The sequence below is a fragment of the Misgurnus anguillicaudatus genome, chromosome 20 (assembly GCF_027580225.2).
Source record: "Misgurnus anguillicaudatus chromosome 20, ASM2758022v2, whole genome shotgun sequence".
NCBI classification, from domain to species: Eukaryota; Metazoa; Chordata; class Actinopteri; order Cypriniformes; family Cobitidae; genus Misgurnus; species Misgurnus anguillicaudatus.
The window spans coordinates 19,564,254-19,587,179 of record NC_073356.2 but is presented as its reverse complement, the minus strand read 5'-3'; the positions used below and the strand labels follow the sequence as shown (position 1 = coordinate 19,587,179).

General features: G+C 37.6%; 1 long non-coding RNA gene across 1 annotated transcript; it reads right to left on the bottom strand.

The window, feature by feature from the left end:
• Positions 1-212: 212 nt before the first annotated feature.
• LOC129444334 (uncharacterized) lies at positions 213-2,841 on the bottom strand. The gene is made up of 5 exons (XR_012359720.1): positions 1,768-2,841; positions 1,364-1,461; positions 1,107-1,227; positions 912-1,026; positions 213-772 (listed from the first exon to the last, which is right to left on the bottom strand). It is a non-coding gene; the product is annotated as an uncharacterized lncRNA (long non-coding RNA).
• Between the last annotated feature and the right edge of the window lie 20,085 nt (positions 2,842-22,926).

Below are 22,926 nucleotides of genomic sequence, written 5' to 3'. Positions count from 1 at the left end.
TTGTTAAATTTTACACTTTGTTCAACACTATTCATTGTTGTTTCCACACTACACTGGTGTTGGCACACAAATACAGTGTTAAAAATTAACACTCCTAATTTAAGGTCAACACCAGTGTAATGTGAATTCAACAATGTTAAGTGTTAAAATACTGAGTAATAGCCACTTTTGTTGCTAATGGGTTGTTTCTATAAAAGAAAAATGACAAGAAATATTGCAAAACCTCTTTTTATTAAAGTACATCACATTTAATATTTACATTGATACACACAACACTTTGCATTTAACACTGCTTATTTAAATACCTCAGCTACAATTAGAAACAGAATACAGTATGGAATAATTAAAGTTATCTTATACCACAGCGCAGTGACATGAAAACCACTTATTATAAAGGTCTTTAATAAATCAAATAAGAGTTAAAAAAATTAGCCACCCTACTCAAAACTTGAACATTAAAATACATGCAATTACCTTATCGGCAAGCAGAAATGCTTATCCTTCACAATACTAAAGATTTTTCCATAACAAACAGACATTTCAATTCAAAAGACGTTTCATTTTTCTTAAACACGTTCCAACCTGGTATTTAGTTCTGTAGTTGTTTTACTGTACAGTAGTGGAAGGCTGCATCAGTGGTCTTCATCATGGAGGGAATGGCTTTTTGGTCCAGAATGATGCAAAAATTCTGGATGCAACTTTTGTTCCCAACGCAGAGCAGGCAGGGCAGTGCTGATTCATCCCCCTCAAAGCATGGATTGATGCTCATCACCTAAGAGTGTTTTAAAAGAGTGTATTTGATGAATGTATTTGATGTGTATTTATGAACTTGTATGCACTTACATGGGGTGAACAATGCAAGCAAACTAACTGCTGAATAAATAACTAGAACAAAATACCAAAAACCTTACACAGCACAATCAGTAGCTTCAGTTGCACATTGACCCTCTCCAGTCTTTCCTCCTTTCACAAATGAAGGCAAGAAGTGAATGAGCCAGGGAAGAGCTGCCACATTACTGTCCTGTCCTAGCAAAACAGAATTTAAACACCATGAGTATACAGTTAAACTTTAAAACCGTAAAAGTAGCAAACCCATGTACACTTACCATATTTAAACTATTGTTGACCAGACAGAGGGTCATCCATATCTTCATCAGGATGTAGTCTGCAATTATCCTTTAATTGTTGTATGTTGGCTATTTTGCAATACATCGCCTCAGCATATTTCTGCAGATTTTCAAAGACAAAAAGGGTCAAGAAAATACCAAAAAGGATGCAGTTTTAACCATTATTTGAATCAAAATCATCTCAGTATAATCATGTTAGAGACAGTGTACAGTACTAAAGTACTGTGTGTACTCACATAACTAGTTGGTAAGCTCTTATCCTCCAAACTGGGTTAAGAAATAACAGTTCCAGAATTCACGGGTATGCCGTATTCAAATATAGTCTGGTAGGGTCCTATCACAAAAAAAAGACAATAAAGACTCTGAAAACTCAACATTCTTTTTATATTAAAAACAGCACTCAAGACAATATGAATCTTCAATTATACATTTTCAAAAGAGTAATCAATTTGATTGCTATTTAATATGATATCAATAGCAAAACGATGTATGAGAAGATAATATATTTTTATTAAAGTTGGCAGCAGGTCATGTCACTTTCTTGCCTGATTAATAACCATAATATGTACAAAACTACATATACTAAAAAGATTGGTTATGTCAAATAAAATAATTTATATGTATAAATATAAAAACTTACCTTCTGTAATAAATTTATATAAGTATTAGCAGTGGTTTCTCATTGGAAGTCATCCATGTCAGGTCTTCTTTAATAAACTGCCCTAAAAACAGCATCTCTTCTGAATGATTTGAAGCACTCAGTGTGTACTTTGACCAAACTAGCATCTATAATGGCAGAAAAACAAACGTTCGCCATACACGTTTTACACTTTAGTATGTATTTGCTATTTGCATCTGTCTGACATCTAGCGCCACGAAAAGCTTACAACACACAATGCATCCAATCTGGGCATATTCTGAGGTAAAATGAATTGTTGGTTTGGCGATATTTTCCCTGTTTGCATACATCTTAAAAAAAACACATGACGATGCGGTTGCGGTTTTCTCCGTGTTTTTCAGTAATTTGAATAATTAACCGATATCCGTGCACTCACGTGCATGTAAACGACCTCGTTAACTCACGGTATCTAGCCTATATGATTACCTCATAACGAGCATCATATGGTGAATAAACGAGCTTTCATTTAACTTAATTTCATACCTTCAATTTGTAGTGCATGTCGCGTTTTATCATGGTTCAATTCTTACATTCATTCATATCTCCTGTTAATATTATCCTTCTTGGTTAAAACTTTTAGCTAGCAGTTTAACTTTATACCAAACTAACAAGGGAACAACGTAACACAAGGTAGCTCTGATTAAACTGAACCAAATAACGAACAAAGGGGAAATAAAATGGGAAAAATATCTTATTTAGGTTTTTTGGCAAATGGCTGCGTAGAGTCAGACAGAGAAATAACAGTTTAATTTAGCTAAACCATGTAAATATTATTAAACTTATTTACCTCATCTTTTCAGTCCTCCTTTGAAAGAAAATGGCGGTAAAATCCCTGACAGGAAATGTTTAGTGAAGGCGTGGCTTGATTTACACCGCTCAGAGTGAAATCTGATAACACCCTTGTTTTACACTGACACTGTCGTGGATATAACACTGGCCTAGCAATGGCAGTGTTATTTTATTACCAGATAGTGTTAAAACAGCATCAACACTGTGTATTTAACTCCATCCCTGAAAATTTAACACTGGTGATTTTGCTGTGTGGAGAGATCAGTCGTCTGCATTGCTCAGGAGTGATTCTGGCCCATTTTTCGACACAAATGGTCTTTTAATCTTGAAGGTTCCTTGGGGCTCTTTTATGAACTCAGTTTTCCCTCCATAGATTTTTTATGGGATTTCACTAGTTCGCCTGCGCATTCAGGTCTTAATGATTAATGGTAAAAGAACTTGGCTTGCTGTCCTCGAAGGGAGCTCTGTACCTGAGCTCTGAACCTTCAGAGAGGGCGAACCTGAGGCTGGGGCTCGAGCCCCAAGTTCAACCCCCTGCAACGGAATTGCAAGGAGGAAGAAAAAGAGAGTGAAGGAGGAGATGGGGAGGAGGAGGGATGCCAGAAAAGAAAGCAGCTGGACGCGGAGGCCTGAAGGCTGCCTTATATACGCCCATGATGATGATGATTGACAGGCCTGAATGTTTAGGCTCCTCCCGAACCTACGTTTAGAACTTCATTTAGGTCAGGTGATTGACTGGGCCATTCAGACTTGATTTTCTTTCTTTGAAACCACTTCATTGTTTCCTTTGCCTTATGTGTACACCCTCTTTTCATTTCAGCTTTCTGGTATATGGCAGCCGATTTTTAGGGCAGGGTTTCTCTCTCAATACTGACAGATTTCAGGTGATCTCCTGGGTCTCTATGCTATTTTGCACCTTGTTCTCTTCGTGTGTTCAATACTTATTCCCTGTGTCATTTCATTTTATTTATTATGACCTAACTTGTATACTTAAATGTTCTGATTTCTTTGATTTCCCCCACTGTATATACTGTACCTCCGTCCCCTGTAACATGACAGCATCTATCCCAGTTATAGAGGGAGTACTGGCTAAAATTCCGAGCTCGGAATTTCACGTTTGTCCACTACACTATGTATAAAGAAAGAAAAAAGTCTGCTTTGCCATCTGTTGTTGAAATAGATCTAACATATTAAGTAAGTCACATTTGAAGCCATCGCTAAATAACCAATATATGCAATTGTACCTAAACATCAGTAATACGTAAAAGCACGATACAGTTTGGAAAGCTATATTACTTAGAAAAAGTGTAATTATTTCTAAGATTTTTTTAACATTAATATCTTGCACAACTTTAGTAGTTGTTCTATAAAAGGAATTCAATTCAGTGATTTTAACACAGCCTCTGGTGGCTTATTGCTTTAATACACTAAAGCATCATTGATTACCTAATCACAGTGACTGCTAAATACATTTGCTTAACACAGGGCATAAAGGGATAAAGTGCACCCTAAGTTTCTTTGTGGACTAGGAATTTTTAATGACAATTAACTTGATACTCATATAGCATTAAGGGAACAATAACCTGCACAGTCGAGACGCCTTAATTTTATGTGGGGTTGTAACAGGCTAGTAATTCAAAACTCATTTAAAGCCACTGTATAGGCATTTAAAAAATGCTTACAATATTTTAAAACACCATTGCCCAGTTTCACAGACAAGGCTAAAGGCTATAGTCCAAGACTAAAATGAATGTTTGAGCTGTCTTAAATGAAAATAACTTAAAATATATCAGTGTAATTTTTCTTTCTTAAGATGCACCTAAAAGTTTTTTAAGTATTCTCAATTAACTAAGGCATAGTCCAAGTTTAAGCTTAAATTGTTTTGCACATACCAGCATTCATTTACCAGTTTTCCCTTCTGTCGATGTTGGTAAGGTTTAGGGGCTACCATAAGAAATGCTTGTCTTAGCAGCAACTCATTCATTATGAATGTAAATATTGTAAATGTGTCTCCGAAATAATTCAGTCTGAGAAGGTAATTTTAGACTCCGGAAAAAATGAACCGATGTGCGGGCGAGTCGGCATATTAAACACGGTAATCTCTAAATGAACTTTAATTAAAGCAGTAATGGTCCACAGCTTAAAGAAAAGCAAATAGGCAAATTGGCTAATCTGTTTAAATTACCAAATTTGCAGATTAATAATTAATTGAATATTACAATTCATCCATTCACTAAATGATTCAACAGAGAGAATGAATCAAATTTGCAGCCGTTGATGAAAGACCAGAGGACATATACTGTAAATGAAAAAAGGAAAACTAATTTGACTGCTCAACCTGGTATTCACAATGTAGGCCTACCTCTAGTCTAAAAAAAACATCAGCAATAGGTTCACGTAACGGAATTTAATCTGAGCATTTATCTCGTGATTGATTTTTAGTAGTCATTCCATTTACAACACATCATAGTTATGTTCATGAGAGAGAGAGAGAGAGAGAGAGAGAGAGAGAGAGAGAGAGAGAATATGTTCCAGTGACACTCCCATGTGTCATTTGAAATAAATACAGGGAGGGCCAGATCATAAATTATGTCATTTGGTTGAGCATAACACAAAACCGTGTGCAGTAAATACATTTGCATTACAAATACAAAATGCCCTTAGACCTTGTTTAAAAAATGTATGGAGGGTTTTTATCCCAACACTTCAGCAAAGCGAGTTTTTGACAGCTGATAAGCTAAAACGCGCTAGAACAGTGGTTCTCAAACTGGGGGCCGCGAGATGGTGCCAGGGGGGGCCCAGTTTTATGACATTTTATAAAATAAATGAATTTATCATGAATTCTGTGCAATTAAACCTAAAAAAAATAAAAATAAGACTAGTAACCAACAGCACTACGTATGTTTTGTTTAATTAAAAGTTGAGTTTAAGAACAGTTTCTTGTCATAAATTTTCTTTGGGGGGCCGTGAAGGAATGTGCTGTACACAAAGGGGGCCGCACGCTGAAAAAGTTTGAGAACCACTGCCCTAGAAAAAGTCTTATGTTTTTGGCTTATGCATTTTACTTGAAAAAATGCGCTGAAAAACACATGCTATTTGTTTATATAATTTCAATTCAGAGTAATCCATGATGCATTTAATTGCACTTGAATAGCACATTTGTCTTTATGAAGACACAATGTTGCATGAAATGTCTTACTGTAAATGGTTCAGAGTAATACCCATGACATGGAAATAACAACTAGGGCCTAATTATGATAAGTCATGATTATATGTTCGCTGAGATACAGAAGCCATTATTTTACATCTAAGCACATTATGCATTAGTACTGTCTTAAAATTGGGGGAAAATGGCTTGTTTTAGCATTGCTTGTAGCATTGCTATTTATGCTTAAAAATGCCAAAAAATGAAAAAAATATGTAATTATTTACAAACCTGTGTAAATTTCCTGTATAAAAATGGAGCACCACATGGAAGTCAATGGTGCTCAAAACAGTTTGGTTACAAACATTACCCAAAACATCTTCCGTTGGGTTCAGCACAACAAAAAAATGCTTTTTTGAGGGTGCATAAATGACAGAATTGTAATTTTTTGGTTGAACTTTCCCTTCAAGATGCTGTTCAGATAGGAGGTTTAGAGGATTTTGGCACAGACCTAACGTTAGAAACCTAAATAAAGTACAAGTAAATTAAAAGTACAGTGATTCAACATGATATAAAAACCAGTCAAATATGGTTCAAATAACAAACTACCCACTATAGAAGTATTTTATAATTCAGTGAACATTATATGTATTTCAGTCACGGCCAAGTAAAAGAAAAAAGTCAAGAAATCTGATTCCTTTCAACTGTGTTTTTGTTGGATGTACTTCCAAATTTCAATATAAAACATTTTGTGCGGGGGTCCAGTGTGTTGAATTTTGTTTGATTGCCTGAAATGACTTTCCTCTTTTCCAGTTATGTCAAGCTTTGAACTTGGCTTGAGTCAGCCCCTTATCACCTTAAAGCCAGAGCTGCCATGTGGCTCAGTGTGCAGACAATGCCCCGGAGCACTGTCCTCCGCCGCCAAGAACAAGATTACTATGCCAACCATTACATTACCCTGACTGCAAAATAAATTAGTGTCCAACCTACAACCGCCAGAAAAGTCAGGTACTAAGTTTATTGATAAAGGATCCATATGAAACTCGTTTTTCCTAGAGCTGAGCTGAGATCCAATTGCATCAAAACGTGTTTTAAATAATGACCTACAAGAAAAAGAGACAAAAACACGACATTTTCTACTGGAAGCTGACCGATTCTGAAATATAGGTCCATTTAAGCTAAGCCTTTGCTGTTGTGTCTCAAAAATAACTGATATATATGCCTGTCTTTTGACTTTTATGTCAAAAAAATGAATGTTTTTTTATATTATTTCCTACTTAAGATTTAAATGCGAGTTTTGTGCAGTTCAGAGTAGGGCCTGTCTGCCGTTTCTACGAACACAAATGCAGACATGGTTTTATGTTTTAGTATCCTTCTTTACCAATCTGTTACGCTCATCGCGTTGGTAAAGTTGATCGATCAGCTTAGCCATCTGCGTTTTCTGGGTCAGATTCAGGCTCGTATTAATAAGGTAGTAAAGCCGATAATATCTCCTGGCTTTCACTATTGCTTTGGGAGCTCATCTTTCAAAACATGGTAAGAAGCGTCACAACAATTCCGTTTACAGTACGTAATTGAGGTATTCGGCCAATCACGATGCACTGGATAGCTGGCCAATCGGTTCACACCACGCTTTCTCAGAACTATGAGCTTTTTACAAAAAACAAAGTAATGTGCTTTTTAGCCATGAAATATGGGCCCTTTAAAAACAACACAATCAGGGCCCTATTTTAACGATCTGAAACACAAGTGCGAAGCGCAAAGTGCAAGTGACTTTGTGGGCGGATCTTGGGCGCTGTTGCTATTTTCCCGGTGGGAGAAAGAACTCTTGCGCCAGTCGCAAATCAATAAGGGGTTGGTCTCAAGTAGGTTCATTACTCATAGGTGTGGTTTGGGCGTAACGTCAAATAAACCAATCAGAACGCTATCCAACATTCCCTTTAAACGCAAGGGCGCAAGTTCCATGGCGGGTTGCTATTATTATGACGGATTTACCAGGCGCACGCCAGGAGCGGTTCACAGCCGAGGAGACCGACGTTCTTGTAAGAGCAGTCAAAGACAGAGAAGTTGTTTTGTATGGGGATAGGAGAAACCCGCCCAAATCAGCGTAGGTTAAACAGGCGTGGGAGGAAATAGCCACAATTGTCTCTTCAGCTGGCATCCCCATCGTTGCGGCAAGCACTACAATGATGTCAGGAGACGGGGGAAAGGGTTTGCGGGCTTTGAAATCAAACCCAAGAAACGCAAGCAAGGTCCAACACCAAAGTACACTTACAAATCAAGTTCACATAAATTAAGATTTCTTATGAAAACATTGTAATTATTTTTTACATAAAATAAACGTAATACAGCCACACAACAAACTTATGAAAATATTTTAATCGTTATTTGCATAAGAAATTTTTTAACGCAGCCACACAATAAATAAAAACTATCACCACAATGCTCACCACAATTATTTCCCTTATCTCATGTGTTAATATTTTTTATTGTAACAATTTATGATTTGCAAAAATAACTGTTGCATCTGTGTAGATTAAATAAGTGTGTGCGCGTTGTGCACGCTATACATTATGGTCAAGCATGCGCCCTTAAAATAGCATAATGAACCACGCGCAACGCGCCACTGACTTTAGACTTGTTTTTTTGGTCAGTGGCGCAATTGTTTTTTGAAACTGCAAAATAGCATCAGGGATGGTTTGCGCCGGAAAACGCCTCCTTTTTTGCGCTAAACCGCCCAGGGAGCGCAAGTTCATTCCCTAGTTTGCATCTGTGGAGGGAACCGCTGTGCGCCGGTGCAAAATACGAATGATACATGCGTCACTGACAAAGTCAATTGCGCTGGGTGCAAGATAGGGCCCTCAGTGTTAGTTTCAGGGAAAACATACTTAATGCCTTGTACCAGAATACACACATCTCTGTGTTATTATTGCAACAACACATTTTGTGTTTTATTTTTAACACACAATCAACACAAAATGACACATAATGTGTTAAATGCATAACACAACTATGTGTTTTTTAGCCACAAAATATGGGCCCTTTAAAAACAACACAATCAGTTTTAGTTCAGGGACAACACACTAAATGCATTGTCCCAGAATACACGCATCTCTGTGTTATTATTGGAACAACACATTTTGTGTTACTTTCAACACAACTTGTGTTTTATTTTAACACAAAATCAACACAAAATGACACATAATGTGTTAAATGCATAACACAACTATGTGTTTTTAGCCACAAAATATGGGCCCTTTAAAAACAACACAATCAGTTTTATTTCAGGGACAACACACTAAATGCATTGTCCCAGAATACACACATCTCTGTGTTATTATTTTTTTTTAACACAAAATCAATACAAAACGTCACATGATGTGTTAAAAGCATAACACAATTTTGCATGTATACTAAACATAATACAATGTTGTACCTTTTGGGGTACATAACTGTACCTTAAGGATCTATTGTGTACATTTAAAGGTACAGTTAACCGAGTTTTAACCCTTAAAATTTTACTGTTACAAATTTGTCTCCTAAGGTACCCAACAGGTCCTTAGAGTACAATATTTTACCCCAAAAGGTACAACATTTCAATGTGTTGTATACCCATAAAAGTTCAAAAATGAACCTTTGAAGGTACCACCCCAGCGACAGAAATGGTACAGTTTTGAACCTTTTTAGCACCTTTTTTTCTTACAGTGTACATCCCACCAAATCAGTGCGGTATAATTTATGCATCAGATGAGCTAATGAAAACAATGATTGAAAAATAATTTGTTTAAAAACGCATCATTTACGCCAAAAGAGTATCCCGGGTGAGAGCAAGCAAAGGGCAACCTCTGCACATATCAGAGACACAAAAGCGGCTTCTATTTCCCGCAAAACGGCACAGAAAACAAACAATTACATTCATGACTGCCTTTATTTGCTCCATGAATGAGCAGTGGCAGCAGACAGGAGCAGGCAGATTAATTAACTTGCGCCTCAAAACCTTTATTCTTACAGCACTGTCACATTGACGGATGGCTGATTAAAGTCAATGGGATAGCTATCGGTACACAACGGCCAGCAAGTCAAAAGAGGTGCCGGAAACACATCAAAATCATTTCCAGTCCTTAAATGCGTTACCACGGCAGTGGCCCGTACGCTAATGCCAGACCAGATCGTGTGCTGCTGAAAATAAAGAAATATTCTGAACGAAGAAAGGTAAAATGTGGGTTCCAGCTCAAATTGCCTGCTTGTGACGACTTCTGATGAGATTTCTCATTAGGGGCCTATAGAGTGCAGGCTTTGGAAATATTACTGGATTAATTAAAATGATAGGAGTGGGAAGCCTCAGCTGCCGGTGGAGAGAGAGAACCGGGCAGGCGCAATCATTGTTCTGATCAGAGAGCCATTGTCTTCGTGTGAAAGCTGGTGTTGACGATGGCCACGGGCTCGCGAGTGTTTATCTCTAATCCCGGGCCTGTTGCGTGTGTTGAAGGCCCAGCGTTGATTAGGCATTCAGCTTGCTCTTTCTGGAGAGGTTCAAAGGCTTCATTTACGTGCCAGCACTTTGAGTGCTCATCAAAAACCTGTTTTCTGACACAACTCGGTTCCATTCAGGGCTCCAGCGTCAGATTAGCAAGACTTTTTTACAGAAAGAGGCTTGAATGAATGACAAAATCAAGATGAATCTGTCAAACTATGTGTTTTATTCTTTTAAATACACAAAGCATTTATTATTGTGAGGTTCTGTATTGACATGAATTCTGCACTGTACATTTTTGACATAAATGATCAGTTGCAACAGTGCAAGCTCTGGTATTTCCTTTAGGAAATGCAAATCTAGTATTCTTATTCATATTTCTGTGTTGAGTATAGCTGCTATTTGGCTGTAAGAAAAGTTTGTGATATATGTATAGGCAACGACGTGTTGGAAAAATGAGATGGCATTGTCGAGAGATTTGACAGTCTGGTAATGGTGGCATCATCTCCACTGTGATCCACCCTCCTCCTGTCCATAGACTGAGCAGCAGCTTTAAAAATATCTCTGCTGGGCCATTGAGAATTGTTGCATTTCTGTGGGGTGGGACAGTAAAGACCTTCCTCCATCTGTTCAATTATAAGAGAGATTTACCAGATTATAATTGCATTAAAGGTGCTTATCGATTTCCGTCGTTTGCCACACTTTAAGGGATAAAAACTTATCTCCAAACGTGAGTCATAAACATGTTGAGTATGATGATGACATCATACTGATGACATCACTATGATGCTTTATAAAGAAACATCTAATTTTACTGCAACCACAAAAGTAAATATAACACAAGCAAAAGTGCTATGGCCATGTTATTTTATTTTCATTTATTTTTCAGTGGAATAGCATTCAGTGCGTTATCAGCGCAGAAGGTCATGGGTTCAAACCACTGATCTACACTCACCTAAAGGATTATTAGGAACACCATACTAATACTGTGTTTGACCCCCTTTCGCCTTCATAACTGCATTAATTCTACGTGGCATTGATTCAACAAGGTTCTGAAAGCATTCTTTAGAAATGTTGGCCCATATTGATAGGATAGCATCTTGCAGATGATGGAGATTTGTGGGATGCACATCCAGGGCATGAAGCTCCCGTTCCACCACATACCAAAGATGCTCTATTTGGTTGAGATCTGGTTACTGTGGGGGCCATTTTAGTACAGTGAACTCATTGTCATGTTCAAGAAACCAATTTGAAACGATTCGAGCTTTGTGACATAGTAGGAAGTAGCCAGTCCGAAGATGGGTACATGGTGGCGGGATGTACATGGTCAGAAACAATGCTCAGGTAGGCCTTGGCATTTAAACGATGCCCAATTGGAACTAAGGGGCCTAAAGTGTGCCAAGAAAACATCCCCCACACCATTACACCACCACCAGCAGCCTGCACAGTGGTAACAAGGCATGATGGATCCATCTTCTCATTCTGTTTACGCCAAATTCTGACTGTTCAATTTTGGTGAGCTCATGCAAATTGTGGCCTCTTTTTCCTATTTGTAGTGGAGATGAGTGGTACCCGGTGGGGTCTTCTGCTGTTGTAGCCCATTCGCCTCAAGGTTGTGCGTGTTGTGGCTTCACAAATGCTTTGCTGCATACTTTGGTTGTAACGATTGGTTATTTCAGTCAAAGTTGCTCTTCTATCATCTTGAATCAGTCGGCCCATTCTTCTCTGAACTCTAGCATCAACAAGGCATTTTCGCCCACAGGACTGCCGCATACTGGATGTTTTTCCCTTTTCGCACCATTCTTTGTAAATCCTAGAAATGGTTGTGCGTGAAAATCCCAGTAACTGAGCAGATTGTGAAATACTCAGACCGGCCCATCAGGCACCACGTTCAAAATTGCTTAAATCACATTTTTTTCCCATTCTGACCATTAGTTTGAAGTTCAGGATATTGTCTTGACCAAGACCACACCCCTAAATGCATTGAAGCAAATGCCATGTGATTGGCTGATTAGATAATTGCCTTCGTGAGAAATTAAACAGGTGTTCCTAATAATCCTTTAGGTTAGTGTATGTTATATTGCATTTCTGTCAAGAGATTCTTTTAAGAGTTACACAATGCACCTTTAATGTCATTTAATGTCAATCAAATTATCCATGTTAATTCATTGTACAAACAAAAGTGTTGCCAAAGGCAGAGTGAAAATCAGCTTTTATCTTTATGTATGCAATCGTTTTCAGTCGAAATTACATTAGCTAACATTTTACTAAGCGAGCATGTAAGTATACATGAAAAGACACAGCAGACGTCTCAGCCTTCTGCTGGTCTTTACCGCTGCTTCATAGCGTGCCTTCTTTAAACACAAAGTGACAAATTGTTTTGTCCCGATGTTCTGACATGACAAAGAAAATTTCAAATTAAATAACTTGAGTTGTTTTTCTCTGTGTGAGTCCAAGTTGCGTTTGAGTCATACGAGTGTGCCTCAGCCTGTATATGTGTATGTGTGTAAAGTGAAAACGCTCACTGTAAAACAGATAGAAAGCCACTGTGAGTAATTGTTTCGCTCAGCCGTGGAGGCGCATCCTGGTCCTTTGGAGATAAGCTGGAGTAAATCTCTCTGGATGTCCTGGAAGGGGCGGACGCTGGAGGAGAACAAACACTAGGCCGCTGCCAAATGTTATTTGAATGCCTTCTTCAAGACGGGCAGGCCTCGCTTTTATTAAAAAGAAGGGAAGCCCTGTTATACTGCTCTCAGCTGAGCTTTTGGACCATCACAGAGGACCGCCACATATTCATCAGTGGTGAAAACTGAAGAAAGACACAATGAAAGATGACATATACTGTACTGTAGATACATAAATAACTAAACTGGGGCACAGGAGACAGAAAGAGAGAGAGAGAGAGAGGTGTCCACTTTTTATATATTTAAATGCAAATATAAATGATTTTAGTGTATAATAAATGCATAACTAATCGTGCACCTGCCCTGTCCATGCTGCTGGTCCTTCCTCATCTGCATCTCCAGCCAAAGCACCCTTTTGACTGCGAAAAAGGTCTGTTAATTTGGCGCATTTAGCTGCCTCTTGTGCCAACATTTTAACTTTTGGGCCCCACTCATTCCTTTCTCTTCTTTACTTGTTTTCGCAATTTTTACCATCTGTCTATATAAAATTCACACACAAAACCAAACTTGACCAAAAGTAAACTCTTTTGATCGGCGCCTTTGAGCCAATCGGATGTCAGGAAAAACGAGGATCAGTCTAAGTTGGGAGGGGCCGCTCTTATCCCCCCTCAAGATTGGAAGTATTGGTTTGGCCCGGCCTGAAACACAACACACACAAACACACAGACAGCGTTCCGCTGTAGCTGAGCGGCCGGTCAGGCAGGTACAGTAGCGCAACGTAAAAAAAAAAAACTTTTTGACCTCCGGCCGGTTCGGCCTGAAATGGACCGGCCGTTCGGGATTGCTCCCGAAATTCCCGATGGCCAGTCCGCCCCTGCCCCTCGCTATTGAAATCATAGAGAAGCTACAGTATTCGCCACCGTAAAAACATGTCATTGTCGGAGACAAAAATGTTTATCCATTAAGGGCTTCTGTAGAAACATGGTGGCACAAAATGGCGACTTCCACGTAAGGTGACTCTCATGCATGTAGATAAAAACATCTCATTCTAAGGTGATAAAAACAACGATTCAATATAAAAAGGTCTTTATACACCCATGATAATGTAGTTTTGTATATTATATTGCATTTCTGTCCTTCTAAAAATTATACACTGCACCTTTAAAGGGCAATCTAAAGCTATTTCATGCATTCTGACTTATTAACACTGTTAAAGAGTTGGATTCCTCATGCCAAACATAGGCAAAGTGTCAAAAAAGCAGTTGGACATAATATGACAGAATATTATGACAGATTATTTCTGTGCCGAATGCACTTTGCCGGAGTTTGTACAAGTTTCAGAATGTTTTTCGAACATGAAAGATTCATACGTACTTTTATGGGCAATTGCAGTGCAGGAAGTACAGTGGAAGTCCTTATATGGGCAATTTAACCAGAATAGCACGCAAATGAACCAAGAGCTGACACGAAATCAACGTCAAACAGTGTGTATTGTGTGAGCTTTAAAGGAACAGGTCCCTTAAAATTGCTGCTGTTTTTCTAAAAAGATAAATGCTGAATTATATGAATTTTGGTCTGTTACCATCATATACCATCATGTGCACATTTATGGATGTTCTGTAGCTCAATAGGTAGATCATGTGTGCACCTATGTCAGAAGGTCATGCGTTCAATCCCCAGAGAACACATAATGATAAAAGTAAAATATTATTTGAATGCAATGTAAGTTGCTTTAAATAAAAGTGCCTCCCAATGCATAAATGTAAATGAGAATAGGCATATGTGGGCACTGAGAAGTATCATAGTATGGAAAGATGAGCATTAACATGTCTTCCTTTGTGTATGGGTTTTAAAGCAATATGAGGACATAGTACTGGTGAACTACGTGGGTTTAAAAATATGACATTTTAAAAGGTTTTCTTATCAATGTAAAATGTGGATGCATTTAATTTTTGTAATCTTGCTTATCAAACAAAAACTGGTGACAAAGGGTAATATTTACCCTTTCATGGTAATGTTTTCTGTCAGAAAACTTTATTCACATAAACGGCTCACTCTGTACAAACCAAACCAGTTGTTATTGTGAATTACACATTGTTTTTTGACAGTTTTATCATGCAGCGGAAACAGCCCCCAAGAAACCTCTTGATAACATCAAAAAGGATATTACTAGCATCCGCCATCTCAAATGAAAAGGTACTGAGAGCGAGTAAGCGAGCATGCAAGAGACAGAGAGAAAGCGAGTGAGAGAGAGAATTTTGATGAATTATTCTCTCCAGAGCTGTAAGACAGGTAAAGACCTTCTGTTATCAGGCTCAACCCACCTGCTAACAATAGGAGAAACATACTGGATGTGGTGAAATTCGAGGTCAAACGCTCCGCCTCCAAACATGATACATCGTGACCTGTGAAATCAAACCATTAGTTAAGTATTTCCACTGAATACTTCTATTGTTGAAGGTCAAATGGTAAAATGACATAAAACTATACACTGTGCAAAACAACATAGCGTGAATAATGTATTTGAATCAATCTGAAGTCTCGGATACCTGATATTTTGCTGTATATTTTAAGAAATCATACAAAAGGGCTGTTACCGAAAACTCTATGTGACCTTTAGTGTACAGGTCAAAACAAGGGCTGGAGCAAGTCAGATACAAACAGCATGGATAGACTCTGATGGCTATAAGTCTTTCCTGTCACTGCTCACGCCAGCAAGCTTATTTACTGCTCTGCATGGGCTGCCCGCAAGACAAGAGACATCTGACCAAAAATCACAATGAACTCTGACAGAGGTCATGTGCAGTAGTCAAACACAAATTGCTATTTTGGTTTTCTTAGTTATACTTTATGCTGCGACACGCAGGAAATAAGGACGATACTGCGTCAAAAAAACAACAACAACAACAACTGTTCAAAAAAAACTTAAATAAATGTTACAAAATATAAAACTTGTAAATCAGTGTGTAAAGAATTATTCTTTCTAAAGCAATGTGTGTATGAAGTTGGATAGAGTTGCATCTCACCTGCGTCAGCACAAGCGTATATTTCTCATTGAGGTATTTTTGCATCTTTATACCTTTTGCTATTCTCTATACTACTCTGTACTGTAATATTATTAATCACTGAACATCTGAAGCATTTATAGCTGAACGTATGTTCATTAAATGCTTTTGCTTCAAATCCGTTTAACCCTCAGGTCATTCAGAAATACCGGTTTGCTGTCAAAATCAGTCTTATAAAAATATGCTCATTTACAAGAAAACATGTCAGACACACTTATAGAGAGTTTTTGCAACTGAGCGGTTAGCTAATATCACATTTAAAAAATCGTTTGTAAAGTCAAAATCTCACAATCAATTATATAACCTTGGTTGTGATTTCATGTTGACAGTAATATTTTTGAAAAATAGTAGCAATTAAAATTAAGGTGTTAGAAACCTCTGCATCAGCAAATGAAAATGAGATATTTCATGAATTTGTCAATGACCACAAAATGAACATTAGTGGTTATGACATTGTCAGTGACCTCAGCAGTGACCTCATTGATTACCTATATATGCCTTTTTTAACAGCTGCAATATATTTTTATATATATTTTAGGCCATTAAAAATACTGTTTTTTTGGCAGAATCCGTTAAACGGCATACATTTTTCAGTAAAGTTCTCTAAGTGCATTAAAGATGAATGTGATAGGGCAGTGGATCACATTTGAATTTGGGCTTGGACCTGAATACAACCCGAATGTGGCAGCCACATGCATCACAGCTCCCCCTAATGTGTGGTTCAGTTTTTTCTTCATTTTGACATTTTAATTTCTGACTTTCATCATTAATGCTGCGTTTACACCAACCGCGTTTGAGGCGTCAAAATCGCGTCTACCGTGCCTAGTTTGCTGCTTGAACAGTTTGAATGCATTTGCACATCTACAGCGAAGTAGACGCGCGGAAAAAGCAAGCATTTGACGCGCGTCAGAGGCAAAATCCGCTTCTTGTGTTATTCCTGTCTCTATAGAAATAATTATGTCGTATAGGTCCAGGTGACTGCTTACGGACAACATCAAGCGTTCCTTCATGTTGAATAAGTGACTCCGGGAGGGGCTGCCGCCACAGCAGCAAGCAGGCTCCTGATTCGTTAACGCGTTGCGAAATTTCGCCAAAGTTAAAATTTTTCAACTTGGGCGTCAGCCGCAAATTCGCGCAAAATGCACAAAAAGCACCAATCACGCGTACCACGCCAGGCGCTCAATACGCACCATTCGCGTGAACCAGACACAAATGAGGAGGAATCGCATCTTCCGCGCCGTGCCAAACGCCTCATTCGCTCCGCGAGACCTCCAGACATGCATCAACGCGTCTTCACATTGACTTAACATTGAAATCACTCGCACTTCACGGCTCTACTGCGGCTGGTGTAAATGCAGCATTACAGTGTTTGTAGTTGCATATTTAGTGATTTTGCAACTGTTTACTTTGCTATCCCAAAAAGGTGGATTTTTTTAGAAGTGGGGGTTTAAAGGCTTGCATGCACTTAGAGGCTTTTGCAGCGAAGACAATCAAATTTTTTAAATATCAATGAAGTGACATTTGTGAAAATAAGGCATTTCAATTACTGACTAATTTAAGTTCCATTGCCATTAAAGTAAAATGACTGAATCTAAACATAAGAACCTGATAAAACACCTTTTTGTGAGACTATATGTGTTGAATATATTCAAAATACATTTAATTAAATTATTTTCAATGAAGTGGCATTGGGGCTTTATGAATTTAATTTAAATCATGAAAGTCATGAAATTAGTGAAACAGTCCTTATCTGATTTTTGAATTTTTGATTTTGAATTTTACTTAACCCATAAAGTGCAGGGATAAATTCTATTCTCATCTTATTCAATGCAAAACAAAATGTAGTTACAGTTAGTCGTGCACATTAATCTAAGTTCAGTTTTGTCCTTTTTCTTTTTTTTTAATTAGCAATGTCATAAAACAAACATTACATGTAATGATCTTTCCACCATCGTTGCTGGATCTGCTATTTATGTTGGATTACACATAAGTGACATAATTTCCCCATGAGATGCTTAAGGTTATTTTAGGAGCACAAATAAAGAAGTACTTTCTGTTTTCTTTTTTAGTAAGCAGTAGGACAAATGAGGACAAACTTGGCAACATATGTCAGGGCGCGACTGACATAAGGACTTCATCTCTGAATCGCGAAATGATCAGCCTATTTCTGCAGCGACTCTTTCATCCACATTATGAAAACCTAATCAGTTGGCCTGATTGCTGCAAGTGGCCTATTGTGAAGTCTTTAATCCAGCGACTGTTTTAAGAGGTGCATAATTGATATTCTGTCCAGAATGGTCGTAATTTACAGATGTGTGGATAACGAGCAGTCATCTGGCCTTTGCTGGGGATCTGCGTGCCATCGTCTTGACCCGATTCGTGATGAACCCTTGATTGGTACGGCACACTGCGTACTATTTTGACAAAACAGTTGTGGGTGCGAGACTTAACAGGTTTCTTTATTTAACTCCCATCTTCATTTTCTCTGGTCCTAATTAAATAATCAGGCGGACTGAGTGCCTGCTAATAATGCCATTGTCATACTAATTGGGCGTTCCCTGTTCATCTATAAAAAAATGAATTTATGAAGCGCTTTGGATCTTCTTTCAATTTCTTAGCTTGGTTAAAATAGCAATCTACTGCAGCAAGAAATAACCTTGGTTAACTACCCAGCAAGCAATTTTGGCTAAAACAAGCCAAAATTTGGGCTGACAGTGAAAGTCTAATAGACGTCTAACCATAGCCCAAGAATAGACGATGTGTATACATTTAGAAGATGTAAAAGAAATAAAAGCAATAGACTTTGCTTACAATATGGAACACAGTACTTCTCCAAGTTATTTAGGCAAAAACCGCATTTAACCAAATTTAAAGTTATTTAAAGGAATAGTCTACTCATTTTCAATATTAAAATAAGTTATTACCTTAACTAAGAACTGTTGATACATCCCTCTATCATCTGTGTGCGTGCACGTAAGCGCTGGAGCTGCGACGCTTCGATAGCATTTAGCTTAGCCCCATTCATTCAATGGTACCATTTAGAGATAAAGTTAGAAGTGACCAAACACATCAACGTTTTTCCTATTTAAGACGAGTAGTTATACGAGCAAGTTTGGTGGTACAAAATAAAACGTAGCTGTTTTTTAAGCGGATTTAAAAGAGGAACTATATTTTATGGCGTAATAGCACTTTTGGGAGTACTTCGACTCGGCGCAGTAACACCCTCCCTCTCCCATTATGAGAGTGAGAAGGGGAGCGGACTTTTCAGGCGAGTCGAAGTACTCCCAAAAGTGCTATTACGCCATAAAATGTAGTTCCTCTTTTAAATCCGCTTAGAAAAGCGCTACTTGAAGCTAAATGCTATCGAAGTGTCGCAGCGTGCTCCAGCGCTTACGTGCACGCACACAGATGATAGAGGGATGTATCAACAATTCTTAGTTAAGGTAATAACATATTTTAATATTGAAAATGAGTAGACTATTCCTTTCATAGCTCGACTATATTGAACACTGTTTTTTGCTTGCTGGGCCTATAGACCCGATATGCATATCCAAATTCTAGTCAAAATAAATGTGCATTTGGTTACATGCCAAAATAACTTGCGAGATGAATGGTATTACATCATGTAAGCAAAGTCGACAGTGATTACAAGGTGTTTGGTTTAATCTAATATGGTTAGACGTCTAATACATATTCAGTGACATCCAAATTCTGCCTTGTTTTAGCCTAGATGTCTGGGCTGTGTTTGAACGGCTATTAAACAGAAAATTGCTTGCTGGGTATTATGTGTTTTTGATGCATCTAGCCATTTACATTTATGCATTTGGCAGATGTTTTTATTTTAAGCGAATTACAGTGCATTCAACCTATACATTGCTTTATCAGTATTGTGCACCTTGTATTCAAACCTATGACCTTTGCATTGTTCTCGAAATGCTCTACCAGTTGAGTCTAGCCAGGTAAATACTGATGTAAATTTGATGTACAATAATAGATCTCAAGACACCAGCTGTAAAGCAAATAGATAAAAAAAGTTTATGTATCACATAAAAAAGCAATGCAAAAGTAATTGTGCATCGCTTTAGGCACACACATAGCTATGTCTTAAAGGGACAGTTCACCCAAAAATGAAAATTCATTTTTCATTTACTCACTCTCATGTTGTTACAAACCCGTTGTTACATTCACTTTTTATAGTAGGAAAAAGAATACTATGGAAATAAATGGGGTCCACGAATGGTTTTATACAGGTTTGTAACAACATGAGAGTGAGTAAATGATGACAGAATTTTCATTTTAGGAGTGAACTATCCCTTTAACACTTTGACATGGTGTCTGACAGCAGCTGTGAATAGCTACACATGAGCTTCTTTTGCCATCCACTCTGGTGCCAGTTAGTTTTTATAGCTGGGACAGCATGATCAATGCCATAAAATGATAATGCACTTAAGAGATCAAGCTGAAAACATTGCAATCTGTGACTGAGGCGATTACATGCTAACAAAATCAAGAATTTACTAAATAGGAAACACATCCAATTGAGACCCTGCTTGAAGAATCCTGCAAAAATACAAGAACACAACAAAATAATGCATGCTGGGCAGAATTAGTCAAACATCCGCTTATTATAAAGTTACACAGGGAATTGGAAATGCAACCAAACACCACACCAATAATATTTTATTATAAATCAAACAGAGTAACTATATAGTCACATATTATGACACGACATATTAAAGCAAGAAAAAAACTGTATTTGCGTGTGGTATGCTGTAAAAACAAGCGGTGCTGTAGCATTAAAAGTGGTTATTTGCTCATAATCATAGAGGAACCATTTTTAGTGCTATATAGCACCACATATGGTTCTACAGTACATATGGTTCTACACCGCTGCTACACAGGTACTTCATGCTACATGGCACTTAAAATGGTTCCTCTGTTTATGAGCCAAAAACCACTTTTTAGCCCAATTTTAGATAGTTATTTTGCGAAACAAGTTAAATTCATTAATTGCCTGTAATAAATGTATTGAATTATGGGTAACATGAAAGGAAATGGCTAAAAAAAGCCAAAATTTGGGCTGATGGTGAAAGTCTAATAGACATCTAACCATAGCCTTATAGATATTGTGTATACATTTAGAAGATGTAAAAGAAATAAAAGTAGACACATGAACACCTGTAGACTTTGCTTACATGATGGAATATAGTACTTCGTTATTTAGGTAAAAACGGTTTAAGTAAGTTTAATATTGTGACTGATACTATACTATACTCAGTATAAAATACTATGTAATAATGAGCCTTAATGGTTGCTTTTTCAATATCAATCGCGTATACCGCTTATCAGAGTGATAAAGCTTTAAAGCTCTATGATAAATCTAAATTCTGAATAAATAAGATTTGCTACAGGAGTCGTACTAAACTATAATGGCTCTGACTCACATCATGTAGGGCCGCCCGCATCAAAGCAACCACGTCACATTATTTTCCTGTTGGTCCATCAAATGCAACGGCAATTCTGATTCATTTTAATCTTATGCTGCTTTAGTGCTATTAAAAACCATGCACTTTTTACGAACGATGATTCAGGTACTGTAGTATTCAGCGTAAAGCTGCCTTAAGGAGTCAATTTTGAAAAGCAAATAATTTCTATGCCCCTGGTTACAACTAACCCTGGATGGGTAACTTTATGGCATTTAAATTAGAAGTGTGTAGGTATAAAAAAAATTAAAATATAACCTTACGACTTTTAAAAAAAAGCTGTCTGTTATTTTACAGATGAGAAAGTTTACAGAACCCAATTATCTGCAAAAATATGAATTTCATTTCAATGGACTTTAAAGGTAATACTGAAATGAAGTCAAAACCTCTTTCACGTTGCAACGTTTCAAAAAGGCCAGCTTCTTAAAGAAAAAACATCACTCTTCGAAGCAGAAAAGAGAGCTAGGGGTATTAATTTCATGGAGTAAGTCTTAAATTGAGCTCTATAATTTTCTCCCCGAGTAGATTACAGAAAGGTCTCACTATCCTCAGGTAAGACAGACTAACCTTCCCTCCCCTTCACTGAAAGTGGACCCATCCACCCTCAGGATGATACCAATCACATTGGTGGAACGCTTTGAAAAATTGGCTCGGTTACAGCCAGGCTTGTTGACTGCTTTCAGCTATGACCACATGCTGGATGAGCCATTCATTCCCTGGGGTCCTCACTCCATTTTTTGACAACTTAGGTGTTTCAGATTTTATGGAGAATTTTGAAACAACAACTGTGAGATTTAAAAGGTGGTAAAATTATGATATGGTCTACACAATATTTACATTAAAGTCACAATGAAATGGAAGTAGCGATTGTTTTATTTTATGGCATGGGCCCGTTACCGATTTCAAGGGATACCAATGTTTTAAAAAGTTAAGGTTTTAAAACCAGTACAATTTTCTGTGATACCGTTTTCAAGGTGAACTGTGTTTACACAAAATGAATTAAATCATGTAATTGAATTCATGCTTACATTTCAATTTCATATTTTTTTAATAAGATTATCGTTTAAAGGCAATGGGCCCTATTTTAACGATCTAAGCGCATTGTATAAAGCGCACAGCGCAATGTCTAAATGGGCGTGTCCGAATCCACTTTTGCTAATTTAACGACGGGAAAAATGGTTTGTGCGCCGAGCGCATGGTCGAAAAGGGTTGGTCCTATTGTAATGGTAGTACAGGTATTTTGGGCGTAACGTGCAGTAAACCAATGAGAGTCTCAGCTTTCATCCCCTTTAAAAGCAAGTTGCGCTGGCGCTATGTCTAATCCCTATTTAGATGACGAACTTTGTAAACTGAAAAACTAAGCGGAGGAAGAAGATCCCCAGTTTAAGATTAATGTTAAATAAAATGTTGTTTTTCACTTGTATTGAAATTGTTATTTTTTATTAAAACCTTTAAAACCCGTTTTCTTTTAGTCATGGAAGTAAAAAGCAGGCTTTTAATTGCTGTAAATGTATGGCTATCCAATATCATCAAAACATAA